Raw genomic sequence first — 19,896 nt, forward strand, 5'->3', positions numbered from 1 at the left:
TTAAGAAGCTTGCATTAAAAAAGAATTATGCCATGCTCTGTGAGTGTATTTAATTATTGGATGAAAAATGCTTTTGGAAAACTACTCTGGAGAAATGCATTATAATTATCAAAAAAAGTATATAATAGTTTGAATATTTAAAGAAAAAATTAAAGTATTAATATTAAATATTATCGAAATTTCACATTCCATAGGGATGTATAATTATTAAGTATTTTATTATCCTCAATTTGCTAGCATAAATATTCCACAATTTCAGGAATCTCTGTATACCATAGATTTAGAGATTCATTGAGGACTTAATGAAATCATAGGACAATTATGAAATAGAGAGTTGCAGAATAGTCAAAAAAGAGACAATAGAAGGGGAAAGAGGAGGAAGAAGATAAATGAAGGGGGAGAAAAAATTAGATATGCTTTATAGGCTATGATTTGAAGAACTTGTTTCATTATTAAGAAATTCAAATATCAAAAGCACTTTAAAGTATTTACATAAGTTTACCTTTTAAGTATGAATTTTAGATATTGCAATCATAAATTGAGATATGTTATAATCAATTTCTGATTAATGAGTAGTAAAATATTTTATCTTAGAATAATAAAAATATTAGAAAGGAACTTAGATATATAATCCATTATGAGACCATTGCTTTCCAAAGCATTGACTTTGCTTGCATTTTTGATTTTTTTCTCAATATGAACTTTCAGCGCCTTTTCTTTGAAGAAATCAGAGTTTAGAAAAGCATAATAAGAAAGAAAATAATCACTAAACCTTCAAATCAGACATAACTATCATTTGCATCTTGGTATTTATTATTTCAAAGTATTTTTATTATGTATATACATTTACATAATGCATAAATATCTTTTTAAAAAGATAACTGGAATGATACAATTTACATATTTTAGTTTTTAAAACAAAATAATATAATACAGATGTATAAGAACACAGAACTACATCAACATTTTTTATAGTTGCACTATTGCTTAGGGCAAGTATACATATTTACTTAGCTTATCCACCCTGCTTGGATATTAGGTTAATTTTCCTGATGTAAATTTTTTTCCATGAAAATCCATAAATTTTATCTTGCTAGTCTTATACCCTTAAGATAAATTCTTGGAAGTGGAATTTTTGGGGCACAGGGCAAGTCTAATTTAATAACTATGTCTACACCATTATCCATCAATATCTTTTTTTTTTTTTTTTTTTTTTTTAAATTTTTTATTGTTATGTTAATCACCATATATTACATCATTAGTTTTTGGTGCAGTGTTCCATGATTCATTGTTTGTTCATAACACCCAGTGCTCCATGCAGAACGTGCCCTCCTCAATACCCATCACCAGGCTAACCCATCCCCCTACCCCCCTCCCCTCTAGAACCCTCAGTTTGTTTTTCAGAGTCCATCATCTCTCATGGTTCGTCTCCCCCTCTGACATACTCCCCTTTTCTTCCTCTCCTGTTATCTTCTTCTTTTTCTTTTTTCTTAAAATATGTTGCATTATTTGTTTCAGAAGTACAGATCTGTGATTCAACAGTCTTGCACAATTCACAGCGCTCACCGTAGCACATACCCTCCCCAATATCTATCATCAATATCTTTTTTCTGAGTCTATACCTGAATCTGAAACTATATCAGTATAATTAAATAGTACTTCGGAAAAATCATAACAATTATATATCCATCAATATTATGTGACAGAGCAGTGGGTATTTCCCTTTTGACATAATCATTTTTTCTGCTCTGAAATTTTAAATGTTTGTGACATCTCATCTATCTTTGTTTACCTTTATGGTTTCTGCATTGGTATCATGCCTAGAAAAACCTCCCCTTGCTTGACTGAAATATAATTCTTCTATTTTCTTTGCATGAAGTAAAATATTTTACACTGCTTCTCTAACTTTTTAACAATTTAGCAAATGTCCCGGAAACTGCTAGGCAAAGATGGAAACTGTGCTCTCTTTTCTTAGTAGGCTGGTTGGGGGGACCTCCAGTTAGAATGTTTGAGTTAAATCGATGTAATATTTACCTATATATTTATAATATATTAAGATGATAAGAATACTTCAGCTGAATAATACATTTAAGTGGGGGTATCTTAAATGGTTTCCCCCACCGTAGTCTCTATATTTAATTGTCATTTTGGATTTTGTGAGGATGGAGGAAGGGAAGCTAATGGTAGTTAGGGACAAAGAGTAAGAGCAATAGAAGAGTAGCACTGGTAATAAAAAGTATATAGAAGAAAGGAAATGTTCAAGAAAAAATTGGTTTCATTTAAAAAGATATAAAATAGTATATTATGACCCCAATCACTGATTTTTACCAGTTTAATTTTTATATGCTATGGTTGTTCAGGTAACTCATAATCTTTCAATCCCTTGACTTGAATCCAGAATCTCTCTCTCTCTCTGCCTCCCACCCCCATTCTTTTTACTCTAATGCTGAATATGTAGATTTCTAAAAATTGTGGCTAAATGTATTTATTTCCTCGTGGCTTGGAAAATTAATAATAGTTTAAGTTTCAATGTCCTCTTTTGCAGAACAACAAATTAAAAGCTTAAGAAAAAAATCAACGTTTATGTTTCTTATCCTGACGAAATAGAAAAGAAAAACCATAAGGTGCATGACCCATTCTAGCTAGAAACAAAAATTAGCAAAATGTCTTATTTACAAAGTCCCAAGTTGAAAGGTTAATATTAGTCACAACTAATGACACTTCTTCAGAAAGGAATAATGTTAACAGCACGGCCCTTAAGCAAAAGATCCTAGAAATTAAAAAAAAAATTAATGGTTACAAGACCTGGTTCTAAAAGATTTTCTTCTTTCTTTTCTCTCCCTTTGGCAATGGTGTTTAGAGATTATAATAGCTTCTCAGAAGATGGAAGCAAAGTTCAAACTACCCAAACAAAACTTTAGTGGATGACTGACATTTAAATGTAGTGTTTCAGTGATTTATTTATTCATTCAACAAATATTTACTGAGTGTATATACTATGCCAAACTCATCCTACGGACTTCGCTTATATCAGAGAAAAGCACACTGAACAGATAAAGCATCATAAGTTTCTCAGCATAAGTTTTCACGGTCTATAAATAGGGTTTTTTTTTTGTCTTCCTCAGATATTATTACATTTCCTTCTTTAACCCCAAGCTAATACAAATATTTAGATTTATCATGAATTCCCATTTTCCTTATTATGTGCTCAGTATTATGATCTGCAGATGAACTGAGAGGTTATCAGAAATTATATTTTAAAGTATATTTTCTTTTATGATTTCAACCTATCTTCAAAAATGTCTTAGCAGCTAGCTAAGTATGGAATTCTGTTTATCGCTGTTGTGTGAATTCAGAGATGACAAACATGAAATATTTTCCCATATCATACTTAGAGCATGCCATTTATTGTTTGGCAGTTAAGAAAAGACACAAGAAAGAAGCCAGTCAGGCAATATACACATCTTTAGGCACAAGATAGAGTCTAAAGTATCATAAATAAGAAAGGGTATGCTTAAAATAGAATCTAATATTTAATGTGAAATGGATAGAGAGAAATGGCTCCAGAAATAAATAACAAGATCAGAATTCATATTTACATGGTTGGTTAGGAGACAAAAGCAAGAAATTAAGTAGCAAACAGGGTTGGGCAGTCATTATCAATTAGGTTAAAGGCAGCATTAAAAGACAGGAATAAAGATGGCCTTAGGATTTCTGAGGTCAGAAGAAACATGATGACTTATGGGGTTTGTGTGTATCAGACCATTAAGCCCTCTTATCTTTATATTATCAGAGCATAAATTTCAATGTAGAACACCTTTAAGTGGAAGGACCATGCCCATTCACCCTTATGTCATTAAGAATGATGTCTGAAAGCAAGAATGTGCTTTCCAATAGGGTGAATGACCCAGCAGAGGCTCAATATTCTCAAGAGAAATGAGTTAGGTCAGATGGGAAACTTTTTCCTGTGTTTAGTGGTTTGAATTTATCACTCTCCATTTACCACCCTTTCCCCATCTGATGTGGTCATAGGTACTATCAATGGAAGCTCTGATCTAAAACAAACTGCAAAAGAAATAAAAATTACCAAAATGTCTTATTTATAGACTCCCAAGTTGACAGGTTAATATTAGTCACAATTAATGACACTTCTTCAGAAAAGAATAATGTTAACAGCATGGCCCTTAAGCAAAATTTCGATCCTAGAAATTTTAAACAAAAAATTTAATGGCTTTGATTATGTCTTTGATATTATTTTAAATATGCATGACTTCAGATTTCACTACCTCTACTAAGGGTTCATATCCTCTTCACACATAGACCAAGCTTTCAAACGAGTGTTTTGGAAGAAAAAGAATTGAAGCAGTAAAATGGAGGGGAATTTCCTATGGAGGAACTTTCTTCCTTACCACTATTAAGATAGAATGTTAACAAAAAAAGTTCAGGGAAAATGAAGTTTTTGGAAAATGAGGAACAAAAAAGTGTATAGACTTTTAATCTTATAGCCATTTTTGGCACATAGTGTAAAAAATTTAAAATTCTTATATATCAATTAATTATATTTGATAATCAAATAGAAATAACTGACAGAAAATTCCATAGCCATTGCAAGATCATACAAAAATGAAAACCTGTTTAAAAGCACTGTGCTCTTAAAGATATAGGAGTTCCAAGAAATTTGAAAAATTGGGCAATTAATAATCTCAAAAAAGATTAAGGATCAACTGAAAATAAATGTTTATAATGCTGTCAAACATGTTTTCTTTTCTTCTTGCCTTACTAGATTAAAACTTCCTGAGGGAAGGGCTCTGTCTTCTTGTTTACCACTGTATTCCTCTGAATTAGCGCAATGCCTGGTTCATAGTAGGTATGCAATTAATACTTATTAAATTAATGAAAATGTAAAGGAATAAGTGGAAGTTTTAAAAAACATTAGAATTGGTAATAATAGCTTTTCATTCTAAATTGCAAAATGGGGATGAAAATACTTTTCATGGCAAAGCCATTTTCTCACTGAATAGTATATTAAATCCTTGATTTATTTGTTGAAGTTATCATTAGTTGATGAAAATTAATTATTTGAAAAAAGAAATCTACATTTATCAGATTTTCTCTTGGTTTGAGGGTACAGATTTCTGTAAAGATTTTTTTGTATGTATTTCCTTAATTTATTATCAATTAGATATTAATAAAAAGTCACCATTATCAAAAACACAATAAAAACTTATATTGTAACAGGAGAGTTGTATAATTAAAGTATATTTCAATGAGATAAAGTCTCAAAAGTGGTTTTAGATCAATGGCTTTGAAATTTAACCTCACAATTCCCTAGACTTCATCCACTGTGTTTAAGTAGTTCTTAAGTCTTTGAGATAACATAAAATAACTGGTTGATTTTTACATTAAAATATGTAAACATATATATATATGTATAATATAAATTTATAGTCTTCAGTTGGGTTATTAATTCATGATAGCAACTAACACTGTAAATATCTTTTAATTTATCTAGGATCTAGATGATATGTCTAGAAAAGGAAAATCTAAGAAACCCTTTCTGTAAGTAATTAAATAATAAAACATATTGCCATTTAAACATTTGATCAAATCTATAAAAATACATTTCTCAAAATAATCCTTTAATTTTTTTCTAGTGTTGTAAGAGGCAGTTAGTATATTATTACCAACATGTGCCTTCATAAAATCAGCTTAGATATTTATAGCAAGAGCCAAACATAGATTGACTCAATCTTCTTATGACACATCCAACAGAAAGAAACACAAGGGAAACTATCAAGTGTATTAAGTATGACATGCCACCAAAGAGCCACCTATTTTCTTATGTTATGTGAAACAGATACTAATCTTAGGTCATTAGTAGCTTGTGCACTGTGCTTTCCACAAAAGCCTGACTCACATACCTCTTTCTGGAGGTATAAGCATGTGTGAAAATGTCATCATGTAATTGCTTTCCTTTGCATAATATAGATGATAGCCTTCAATAATGTGACCAATTTTCTATTATTAAGCTCAGCCCATTTGCTTTAATTTCTTTATTCATGGAATGGAAACTTGACATTCAAAATCTTTAATTATTTGCCAATCAGGGGAGAAAAGAAATTATGTCAAATTCAGAAGAACTTGAGTTATGAGACATGAAAACTTATAATAAGAAAACAAGCAGTCCAGGCATTCTGGCTCTGTCATCCAGCTCTCAGTGCTTCCTGCCATGCCCTGCATTAGCAAAAGCATCTTTATAGGTGGAATAAAATTGCACAGAACTACACATACATGCACACACACACAGAAATGAGTGTATGTAAAAAATGGTGAAACTGAATAACATCTATAGTCTAGTTAACAGTATTATACCAATGTCAATTTCCTGGTCTTGATACTGTTCTACAGTTCCATAAAGGCACCATTGGGAGAATCTGGGTGAAGGGCACACCAGACTGTGTACTATTTTCTCAAGTTTCTCTGAATGTGCAATTATTTCAAAATAAAAAAAATTTTTAAAAGGCCATCTAAAGAGGGAGGGAGCCTGGGGTGCCTGGTTGGCTCAGTTGGAAGAGCTTGCAACTCTTGATCTCAGGGTCATGAGTTCAAGCCCCAAGTTGGGTGAAGAAAGAAGGAGAGAGAGAGAGAGAAGGAGAAAGAAAGGGAAAAAGAAAGAAAAAAGGAAGGAAAGAAAGAAAAAAGAAAAAGGGAGGGAGCCTATTTGATGACAATGGCCCTAGATAAAAAGTCAGAAACAGATACAACCTTGAGCAAGTCACTTTAACCTCAGGTGTATGTTTCATTCTTTGTAAAAATGTGGTGAATGCCACTTTACTAAAAGAAAGGATAAGAACCATATGATCCTCTCAATAGATGCAGAAAAAGCATTTAACAAAATGCAGCATCTATTCTTGATAAAAACCCCCAACAAAATAGGTATAGATATACCTCAATATACCTCAATATCATAAAGGCCATATAGGAAAGACCCACAGCTAATACCATCCTCAATGGGGAAAAACAGAGCTTTCCTCTAAGGTCAGGAACAAAACAAGTATGTTCACTCTCACCATTACTTTTAAACATAGTACTGGAAATCTCAGCCTCAGCAATCAGACAACGAAAAAAAATAAAAGGCATCCAAAATTGGCAAGAAGAAATCAAACTTTCACTATTTGCAGATGACAAGATACTCTATGTAAAAAACCCTGAAAGATGCCACCAAAAAATTGCTAGAACTAATACATGAATTCAGCAAAGTTGTAGGATATAAAATCAATGTAGAGAAATCTGTTGCATGGCTATACACCAATAATGAAACAACAGAAAATGTAAGCAAGGAATCGATCCCATTTACAATTGCATCAAAAACTCTAAGATACCTAGGAATAAACTTAACCAAAGAGGTAAAAGATCCGTATTCTGAAAACTACAGAACAGTTATGAAAGAGATCAAAGAGGATACAAAGAAATGGAAAAACATTCCATATTCATGGATTAGAAGAATAAAAATTGTTAAAATGTCTATACTACTCAAAGCAATCTACACTTTTAGTGCAATCCCTATCAAAATACCACCAGCATTTTTCACAGAGCTAGAACAATCCTAAAAGTTTTATGGAACCACAAAAGACCCTGAATACCAAAGCATCCTTGAAAAAGAAAAGCAAAGTTGGAGGCATCACAATTCCAGACTTTAAGCTATATTACAAAACTATAATGATCAAGACAGTATGGTACTGGCACAAAAATAGGCAATAGATCAATGGTACAGAATAGAAAATCCAGAAATGAACCTAAAACTATATGGTCAACTAATCTTGGACAAAGCAGGAAAGAATATCCAATGGAGAAAAGACAGTCACTTCAAAAAGTGGTGTTAGGAAAACTGGACAGCAACATGCAGGAGAATGAAAATGGACCACTTTCTTACATCATACATAAAAATAAATTCAAAATGGATGAAAAACCTAAATGTGAGACAGGAAACCAACAAAAATCCTAGAGGAGAACACAGGCAGAAACCTTTTTGTCCTCGGCTATAGCAACTTGTTTCTAGACACATTGCCAGAGGCAAGGGAAAAACAAAAGCAAAAACGAACTATTGGGACTTCATCAAGATAAAAACTTCTGCACAGTGAAGGAAACAATCAAAAAAACTAAGAGGCAGCCAATGGAATGGAAGAAGATACTTGCAAATGACCTATGTGATAAAGGGTTAGTATCCCAAATCTATAAAGAATCAAACTCAACACCCAGGAAAACAAATAATCCAGTTAAGAAATGGGCAGAAGACATGAATAGACATTTTTCCAAAGAAGACACCCAGATGACCAACACACACATGAAAAGATGCTCAACATCACTCTTCATCAGGGAAATACAAATCAAAACCATAATGAGATATCACCTCACACCTGTCAGAATGGCTAAGATTAACACAAGAAAGGACAGATGTTGGTGAGGATGTGGAGAAAGGGGATCCCTCTTGCACTGTAGGTGGGAATGCAAACTGGTGCATTATGGAATTGCCTCAAAAAGTTAAAAATAGAACTACCCTATGATCCAGCAATTGTACTACTAGGTATTTACTCAAAGGATACAAAAATACAGATTCAAAGGGATACGTGCACCTTGATGTTCATAGCAGCATATCAACAATAGCCAAACTATGGAAAGAGCCCAAATGTCCATTGATGGATGAATGTAGAGATATCTATCATCTATCTATCTATCTATCTATCTATCTATCTATCTATCTATCTATCTATCTCTCTATCTATCTATATCATCTATCTAATCTATCTTATCTATCTACCTAATGGAATATTACTCAGCTATCAGAAAAAATGAAATCTTGCCATTTGCAACGATGTGGTTGGAGCTAGAGTGTATTATAGTAAGTGAAATAAGTCAAAGAAAGACAAACCATATAATTTCACTCATATGTGGAATTTAAGAAACAAAACAGTTGAACATATGGGAGGGGGGAAAAAGAGAGAGGGAAATAAACCATAAGACACTCTTAACAATAGAGAACAAACTGAGGGTTGATGGAGGGATGTGGGTGGGGATGGGCTAGATGGGTGATGGATATTAAGGAGGGCACTTGTTATGATGAGCATTGAGTGTTGTATATAAGTGATGGACCACTGAAGTACTCCTGAAACCAATATTGCACTGTGTGTTAACTACCTAGAATTTGAATAAAAATTTGAAAAGAAAAAAATATTTTGAATGGACTAAAGGATTAGGGGAATACTTTTAGCTTAAAATTGAGATGATAATTGGAAAGACAGAATTGGTGAAAATTTTGTGGTTCAGAATACATTTTTCAGCAGATCAAAAGTTTTCATTAAATAACTTTCTTTTTTAAAAAGATTTATTTATTTTGAGAGAGAGAGTGAGAGAGACAGCGTGCATGCCTGCATGCAACTAGGGGGAGGGGCAGAGGGAGAGGAGAGAGAGAGAATCAAAAGCAGTCTCCTGGCTGAGCACGAAGCCCAACTTGGGGCTTGATCTCATGACCCAGGAGATCATGACCCGAGCTGAAATCAAGAGTCTGACGCTTAACTGATTGAACCATCTAGGTGTCCGAATTCATAAAATAATTTTCTAAAGGTAAAACATATTTGAAACAAAATTACTATAAATATATAGCCATTCAAGTGAATAATATTTTAGGAGCTTTTACCATAACAGCTGTCTGTATAGATTAAAATATGTTCAAATATCCTCATTAAGCTATATTTGCCTTTGTAGTTTGGTAACATATGTAGTCTGTTAAGGTTGGAGTCATATATTATTAAAATTACATGTGATGAGGGGTGCCTGGGTGGCTTAGTTGGTTGAGTGACTGGCTCCTGGTTTTGGCTCAGGTCATGATCTCATGGGTCCTGGGACTGAGCCCTGCACTGGGTCCACGCTCAACAGGGAGTCTACTTGAAGATTCTCTCCCTCTACCCCTCCTCCCACTTGCAAGTTCTTTCTTTCTCTCTCTAAAACAAATAAATCCACTTTTTTTTAAAAATAACATTGTGATGAGAAAACTGATTAACCCAATTTTAGTTCATATATACAGGCAAGAGAGTTAAAAAATATGTATGGTTTCAAAAAAACACTTTACATGTTTTCAGTGTTTAAATTTTAGGAGAAAATTTTCCCACAATTTACTTTTGAAAGTCATTTTTAGAAATAATAACACTCATAGGACTTTCTGAGTGTCAGCAACTTTGTGTACGTTGTGTCACTTAATCCTCACTACAAAATACGAAATAGGTTTTATGATTCCCTGAGGAAATGGAGGCAAATAGTTTAAGTTTCGTGACTAAGATCTCACAGCTGCCAAGTGGTGGGGCTGAGAGAAGACTTGTCTGACTTTAAATGTGGTGCTCTATCCACTGTGCCACTGTGTCTCAGACTATGAGGATAAAATTTGCTGTTTGTTGCATAACTTTATTCAATATTTCAGATATTTATTGTCTACTGTAAATATGTGTCCCTGAATACCAGAAGCTCTTAACCTAGTGACAAACCTTTCCAGTTTGCATTGTAGCTTGTTTTCTAACTTTTGGTACCTCTTATAGACACAGGAGCAGAGCTAAGCTTCATTAGATATTTTTAAATATTGAGCTTTAAATACTTAGGTTGATTTCATCTCCAGACACCAGGAAAGCATAGCGTTTAATGGTGTAGTCTTTGAAGACAACAGACTTAGAATGAATTCCAGCCAACATTACCTAGTTGGGAAACTCGTTTAAATTTTTTAAGTCTTAATTTCCTCATGTTCTAGAAAGAATCATATCTACCTCATAAGGTTGTTGTAAGGATTGAAGTTGAGAATGTTTCACTCAAAGGGCTTTACATCCTGACTGCCTCATGCTACTCCCTGATAGCTATGACTATTGTTTTTGAAATTATACATGAGTAGTCAGATGGAAATGTATGCCAGTGTATCTATTCCATAATTTTATCACAGACTTGAAACCAGAAAATCATATCAATAAAATATTTTCAGTTTTTTAAATCGTCTGATTTGGCCAAATCTGTAAGTATCCAACTATGAAGTGAACAGTGGCTATACAGCTATTATTAATGGTCTTTTTATGTGAAAAATATCTAGGTTAGGTAAATTCCAACTCTAGATGATCTACAGCTTTCTGATTATTTAAGGGCTTCTTTCGTTAGCATAAGGTTGATTACACTGCAAATGAGGGCTATATATTTGCATTACTGGCTACCATGATAGTGGGCAGATGTCTCCTCTTCTTTAGTTTGCCTTAAGAAAGTCTCTATACCATTCAGTGGGATTCCAATAGCATCAGACCAGCAAGAGAAAATTCATATAAAGATTTGAATAGACACTGTTATGAAGACAGGGATGGCTCCAAAGCACATACTGTTGATAACCTATTGGGTTCTGTTCTGCAATGTTACTTCTCAGGACTGTTACCTTTTTAAAATCCCACATTACCATAAAATAGATGGATATTATGCGGATAACACATGGGAAATGAGTCATTTTCTACTACACCTCAAACTCTTACATGGCAAAATGAATAAAATCGTAACAAAATGTCTTATAGTAATGAGATGCATGGAAACATCAATATTTTGGTGATAACTTTTAAGCAAGGTATGAATTTCTATCAGGACATTAGTATTCAATGGAACTAAAGACAGAGTGACATTCAAGTTCAACCTCCTCTTTCAGAATAAGTAATGAAAATAATCTGAGTAAAAAAAGACTTTCATATAATCTTTCTATTCCAACAATTTCTCTCTCTCTCTCACTCGTGTGTGTGTGTGTGTGTGTGTGTGTGTGTGTGTTTCAGCTACAGGTTTTGCAATTATAAGTAGGATTCTCTGTTGAGTGAAAAAAAATTGGAATGTTTGCTGATAACTTTCACTAATGACAGAATGGAAAGAGAGCAAGCAGTTAAATTCTTCTCTCATCATATAATTAAGCATTTTTCACTATGATTTTGAATCTTAAATATGGCCATTACATGGCCAGAGACCAGAGGGAAATAAGCAATATAAGACTGTAAGCAATGTATACAGTCAAGGATTTTGAATCAAGAAACATGGTTCCTTGGATAAGGAAAATAAGAATATGGTGCTGTATGAACTTCTATGCATATCATGGTTGGGTTTTTTTGGTTATGTAGAGAATATGCATATTAGATATGTTGGGGACAAAATTCTCTAATGTTTACTAAAGCTACATTAGTAAATGTTATCATAATAAAAGGAAAAATAACATTTTGGGAGATTTTAGATACAAAATATGCTGGACACTGAAGTTTTAGATATTGGACTTTAAATATCCTGGGAATTATTATAGAATTGTGATAGCACAATTTTACTGAAAAATAAGCAATTTGTGTCATTTCACACCAAATTCTGTATCAAAACATAATTATATGTATCATTAGGTTTCGAGAGTTAAGAGAGCTATTAAAGAATAACACGTGACACACATTTACACAAAGATAATGATGTAGAGTAAATAACCAATATGAAGAAAAGTCCGTTTAATAATGGGGACAAACTAAACAAAGAAGAGAGATTCGACTATTTAGAAAAGTTTCAGGGAAAGGTTACGAGCGTGAAAATTCCTGGAGAATATTTACCTATTTTTGTATGTATAATAATGATGTGCACGTCCCTTAAACATATCATGTCTTACCACTCAGTAGTTAGAAGCTAAAGGACAATAACATGCTTTCATCAAATGTTTCTAAGAGTCTTCTAAACACTTGAATTGCTTTGCATTGCATTTTACCATTTATTTATTTATTTGAATCTCAGTCTTGTGGACAAGAGTACTTTATCCCTTTTGTTTGACATTACTAGAATTTAGTGATTCTTAGAACTTAAGGACAAAAAACTAACACTATATTTTCTTCATATATTTAGAGGAATATTTCTTTTTTTTTCTTTTTTAATTTTTTATTGTTATGTTAATCACCATATATTACATAATTTGTTTTGGTGTACTGTTCCATGATTCATTGTTTGTTCATAACACCCAGTGCTCCATGCAGAATGTGCCCTCCTCAATACCCATCACCAGGCTAACCCATCCCCCCACACTCCTCCCCTCCAGAAACCTCAGTTTGTTTTTCAGAGTCCATCATCTCTCCTGGTTCGTCTCCCCCTCTGACTTACTCCCCTTCATTCTTCCTCTCCTGCTATCTTCTTCTTTTTCTTTTTTCTTAAAATATGTTGCGTTATTTGTTTCAGAAGTACAGATCTGTGATTCAACAGTCTTACACAATTCACAGCGCTCACCGTAGCACATATCTTCCCCAATGTCCATCACCCAGCCACCCCATCCCTCCCACCCCCAACCACTCCAGCAACCCTCAGTTTGTTCCTGAGATTAAGAATTTAGAGGAATATTTCTATAGACATCATCCAAACATATAAATAGAAGGAAGAAGAGACTTTGCATTTATTATTACCATTATCATTTAAAGCCACTTAAGAAATCTTTGTGGTGGCAGGGAATTTTGACAGGTTTACAAATTGAAACAAAAGCAATTAGAAAAATGTTAGATGAGGGGCACTTGCCTGGCTTAGTTGGTAGAGCATGTGACTCTTGGTCTTGGGGTTGTGGGTTCAAGCCCCACGTTGGGTATAATTACTGAAAAATAAAATCTTTAAAAAATATAGAAAAATGTTAGATGAGACCTTAGAGATATGGAAAACTATAAGGAATTACACATAAATATTACTGCTTCAACTACTTAATTTATACCAAAACGAAGAACTTGAGTAGCTAACACAGAACTGTGGCTATCAAATTTTATTGACACTGTGGAGGCAGGGAAAACTAATATTTGCCTTAAAAATGGCTCCAAAATAATTTTTTATTTTCTGGTGGGGTAGATTAGGTATATTGCAACTTTAGCAAAAATTTCATTCCCCCTTCCCTCTTGCCAGACACTCCCTTTTTAAACTTATTTTTTCATATTATTTTTTGTCTTTCTTCTTATCTAGAATGTAAACTACAAGGCCAGGAATCTTTATCTGTTTTGTTAATTGGTACATTCCAAATACCTCGAAGATTCCTGATACACTGTAATAATTTAATAAATATCTGTTAACTATTTGAGCTGCAACAATGCTTTTGTTGATGTCCAATTATTAAAATCTACAAGCTGAATTACATTCAATGCATCACTACATATATGGGGTTAATTAAATAATAGTCAACAATATAATTAGAAGCGTGCATTATTACTAATAATGTAGACTTTTCTTGTCTGGTCTTCTCCCACAGCCTCAGCTCCTCTTCTCCACAGAGGCAGCCCCTAATTATTTTTCCTTCACTGATTTCTACTTAAACTAAATCTCCTTCTGCTGTTCATCTATCTTCTATCCAGACCTATCTGTTCTTTTTGAGCCAAACTTTACCCTGTTAGGTGGTAGATGTCCTAGGAAGGAAGTTCCTGGAATTACTTTCCTTGACTCCTGACTTTCCTTAAAAATGTCTGTTTAGGGGCGCCTGGGTGGCTCAGTAGGTTAAGTGGCTGCCTTTGGCTCAGGTCATGATCCCAGGGTCCTGGGATTGAGCCCCCACATCGGGCTACCCCTGCTCGGCGGGGAGTCTGCTTCTCCCTCTCCCTCTGCCTGCTGCTCTGCCTAGTTGTGCTCTCTGTCAAATAAATAAAATCTTTAAAAAAATGTTTATAGTTGAAAATCCAATAAAAAATTTTCACATTTCTGTAGGATTTGAAATGGTGTAGGAATATTGCTATGTTGATTTAATTTTTGTATGCCTTTATTTGGACATAGACTATTTCTTTTTTTAAACAAAATTGTTTCAATCCCAAATCTACTCTTCTGTTATTTTAAACACTAGATGTCTCCCTAGTGCCAGTTTCACTTTGCTACCTACACGGGGGCTAGTTCAGGCTAGAGAGTAACAGTGGGTTCCAGAGCAAGGAGACATTTATTTACCCACTATTTCCCTAAAGAAACAAGGACATCTTCTATAATGTGTATCCTCTTAGAGTCCATGTGTCTATGTGGCAAAATTTTAGCTACAGCCCTTTCTGACTTACAGATCTGACTGATAATACTATTTTAAACTTGTATAGCAGTGGCAAGTTTAAAAACCCTTTCAAGTGTATTATTTTATTCTTTGTTCACAGCAATTTTGTAAACCAAGTATTGTTATTATCTCAACTTTTACAGTTGAAGATAATGAGGCCCACAAATGTTACAGGACATTTATGAGTTGACATAGCAACTAGTAGTCACTGACCCCCCCATATTCACTCACTGATTCTCTGATTCTAAATCCATTTGCTTTTTCCTCTCCCTAAAACTACCTTTGCCTAGAGGAGCACTTTCAGATGATTCCTTGTTACGTATGTTTTGATGTACTGGGTCAAATACATCCTTCCATACATTACAACTTCGAACACACATGATATAACTTGCAACATCTTTAAGGCAGATGTTAGTTCTTTCCCTTTTTTTTTTTTGGCAATATAAAGATTTTATATTTCACTGCATTTAATTCGTTCATAAAACTACTAGAAAAGCAAATGTGTTTTAGTTAACACTTCTAAATTGGCTTACATGTTCAAATAATATCTAGGGGTGATGCTGCCTCCCACCCCTTTAGTCTGAACCTTGGGTAACCCGGTCTGCGATAAGCTTTAAAGAGGTATACGTGTGAGCCTGCATTCCTCTGTGTACTTCACTTGCTGCCAGGAGAAACATTTAATTTCCTGATGGGAGAACATTATCTTTAAAGGAAGAGTCCCATTCTTTCTATTGTTACTCTGAGGTTCTCTGGATGATTTCAATCTCAGTAAGGTACAAATAAGGACTCCCTTAGATTCTGGTTAAGTAAATATATATAGGAGATGTTCCTTCTCATTAGTTTGTGTATTTTACATGATAATAAATCAGTACTTTTTTGATATGTCTGTAACAATCATGGGCATTTTTACAATTGTGTCTTAGTAAAGTTATTGCTACATTACTCTTCTCAAAGAGCACATTAAAATATAGGAAAATGTAAAATTAACTGTAACATCTGATTAGTGGTTTTACACACGTTACAATTAGAGATTTAGAACTTACATATAAAACTCCTAATTTTGAAATCTCATGTAAGGAATGAGCAGAAACCTGTTACTGGAATTTAAAGTCCTGAACACTTAGTAAACCTTTCAATTTTTCTTCTTTAATATAAGAGTAAATAATTGCTCTTGAATTAGAAAAGGGGAGATGTGATTGTTTTATTATACAGGATAGGTATTTTAAATAAAAGCTGTACGTTTTCATGAAGAGTTCTATTTTTTATTCATGTTTTAGTTTTATGTACAAATTATTTTTGTTACTGGTCAAGAATTTAATGATACCTTATTTCTCCAGCATTCTTGGGGTTTTTGCTTATTTTTCAGGTTTTCCAATTTCAGGGTGATCTAAATTCACATAGTTCTTTTTATATAATAGATTTAGTTCTCCATTTTCTAGCTGATAGATGGTTTGACTGATAGTCAAAAGCATTGTTCTTGAAGACAGACCTGTGTTTGAATCTCCATTTATTGCTAATGTGATCATGGAGAAATTACATAACCTATCTATGGCTCTGTTTCATTATCTATTAAATCTCAATAAACATACTCAGAGTATTTTGGGTTGGAGATTGAAATCAAGATTGGCTGGAAGGATGAGGTGCAGTAATGTGAAGCTAAGAGCCTAGAATACTGTGAGTAGTCAACAAATGACCCAACAATTGTCATTAATGGTACTTCTCTAGGAAAAAACATGTCTATTCCTGTAAGTGGTAGATCTCTTCTCTCAGTAGTACATGTCGTTCTTATGAATCCACCAATAAAGATTATTTAAAATGCCTCTTCAGAGAACATCATAGTGAATCAATGATAAATGTATTATTAATATGGACCTATAATCTCTTTAGGAGAATACATAACGAAATTTTTATAAAAAATATTTTGGTCATCCTTGGAATATTTTACTTTTAGGAATGTATAAAACATAGTTTCATTTTTTTAAATGATACACAGACATCATACGTGAAGAATAAATTTAATCAGCTTTATTCCAAGCATAGCTTAATCGGCACTTGCACATCCATTAGTAATTTGGTGGGAGTGCTTTTCTTTAAAAGAAGAATCTGTTAGAAAAGAGATTGTTAGTACAACACACCACGATGTGTTGATCTTTAAGCTAGCCTTCAAAATGACTGAATAGGGGAAGATACGGAGGACAAAAGGAAGAAAAAGAAATACTCATTGTAGGATCAGGAGACAACAGGGTTAAAAACAAGAAAATGAAACAAGAGAAAAAGAATTAAGACTACTAATGTTTTTAGTGGCAGCAAATTTAATAACAAAACTTATCCCTCCTCCTTATACCCAGTGGTTTACTAGTGCAGTAAACTTGGAGAAGGACATTCTCTCTGCCGCTCAGGGTTGCCTTTTATGTCCGCAAATACCTCATATGAAACAAAAGCTGGTATCCACAATCTCTTGAGTATGAGGAGAAATGCCTGATAGTACCTGCATCCATATTTTTGGAAATACATGATGTTAATAGATAAATTTTATTAGTGATTAATTCAATATTTTACTTTTCAATACAATATTTTTGTGTAATATAATTAAAACCATGGTTTTCTTTTTTTTTAAGATTTTATTTATTTATTTGAGAGAGAGAGAATGAGAGATAGAGAGTACGAGAGGGAAGAGGGTCAGAGGGAGAAGCAGACTCCCCGCTGAGCGGGGAGCCTGATGCGGGACTCGATCCCAGGACTCCAGGATCATGACCTGAGCCAAAGGCAGTCGCTTAACCAACTGAGCCACCCAGGCGCCCAAAACCATGGTTTTCTAAAAACATAATTATCTAAAACTTAAAAATATGAGGTGTCATGTAAAAAAGTCTGGATAAATAAGTTTGAGTGTTTAATACTTCAGTTTTAGAACTTTTGAGGTTGTGAAGTATTTTGAACTCAGAAATAGAATGTCAAAAATGAATTTTAAATAATAAAAATATTACTTTTTATTTTAGAAATATGATTTAAAATTTTATTAAAAAGATGATAGTAAAGTTTATGGAATATAAAATCCTTTCCTTTGAATTGTTTCCCAATTTGTGATATAAAACAATTATTTTCAGCAATTTGGAAATGTTTTATTTAAAAATACTCATTCTCCTTTCATTTTTTTCTCCACCTTGTCTTCTCTCTGACTCAAAGTTTAAAAAGAACTTAAACATGTGACATTAGTTGATTTGGGATACTTTCCCCTCTGGAAATGTGGGTTTAAGTGCATTTTAAGTCACAAGTGGAATGAGTCAGATGACCCCAATTTGTTCTTCTGTGACTTTCTGTGTTGATTTCAGAATGACTCTTGCCAAACTCTATTTGGGAGGAGTCCAGTGATGAAATAACAGGAGTTGAAACCTGCTTATTTAGAACATGGCTTTAGCTACTATTGATATATTCTCATTTTGTTTAGTTAAAAAATTCAGTGAAGGTTAGTAAGAGAACAGGGTTCCAATCTTGGAGACAACCAGGGTGTACTTGAAACTTGTTATAATTTAGCTTGTGTGTGTATGTGTGTGTGTGTGTGTGTGTGTGCAAGCATATGTGTGTATGTGTGCACATGCATATGTGTATTTATAAGATTACAAATGATATATATATTTTTTACTAACAAAACTCACTTAACATCAAAATGGGATTTTCCATCATAGATACGTGATTTATGAAGACTGGTTAGAGAACCCAAGTTAGTCAGTCTGGGCTGCTATAGCAAAGTGCCATAGACAGAGGGTGACTTATAAATAATAGAAAATTATTTCACACAGTTCTGGATGCTGGAAGCCCAAGATCAGGGTGCCAACATGGTTTGGTGAGAACCCTCTTCCAAGTTACAGACTTATTGTATCCTCACACGGTGGAAGGGGTGAGGGACCTCAATGGAGTTTCTTTTATAAGAGCACTAATTTGACTCATGAGGGCTACACCCTCATGACCTAATTACCTCCCAAAGGCCCCATCTCTTAATACCATCACATTGGCATTAGGATTTCAACATATGAATTTTGGAGGGACACAAACATTCAGACCATAGCAGGGCTTAAAATTTGAAAACATCTCAACAATGTCACTGCTTTTGATCATTAATAAAAAATTAAATACATAGATATGAATTTATTTAAATGCATTGGTTTTACCCTAAGTAAGGAGGATAAGGGCTTTAACTGATAAAAGTTATACTTTAACATTGGACATTTTAACATGACACTACATTGACATGATGGGCAAATATAAACCTTTTTTCAATATGTAATTAGCTCAAAGAAAGAAATTCTTCAAGTGGCAGAAATGAGAAGAAAATTTTAAGCCAGTGCCATAAGAAAGTGCTGAAGTCATAGGAATCTATGTGGTAATGAGGCTGAAATAGTATATGGGCCTTAAAGACTGAAGGTTGGGGTTTTAGCATCTAACTGGAGATTTGGAGTTAGGGCTTCAACAAGGACAAGAAGAACCTGTTAAGGTGTACCCTATTAAACAGGGACTACCTAAACTTTGCCACTAGTCTAAGGAAGTAGTAAGGAGTACTGGTTTTTTTTTTTTTTAATTTAAGATTTATTTATTATTATTTTTTTAGTTTGACAAAGAGAGACACAGCGAGAGAGGGAACACAAGCAGGGGAGTGGGAGAGGGAGAAGCAGGCCCCTGGCTGAGCAGGGAGCCCGATGCAGGGCTCGATCCCAGAACCCTGGGATCATGACCTGAGCCGAAGGCAGACGCTTAACTGACCAAGCCACCCAGGCGCCCCAGTAAGGAGTACTGTTATTAGAAATTACAGTTAAGAAGAAAAACAAAGAGAAATTGAG

General features: G+C 33.8%; 1 pseudogene; it reads left to right on the forward strand.

The window, feature by feature from the left end:
- Positions 1 to 19,896, forward strand: part of LOC113919791 — a 124,862-nt pseudogene that overhangs the window by 60,694 nt on the left and 44,272 nt on the right.

The sequence above is a fragment of the Zalophus californianus genome, chromosome 3, assembly GCF_009762305.2.
Source record: "Zalophus californianus isolate mZalCal1 chromosome 3, mZalCal1.pri.v2, whole genome shotgun sequence".
Lineage (NCBI taxonomy): Eukaryota > Metazoa > Chordata > Mammalia > Carnivora > Otariidae > Zalophus > Zalophus californianus.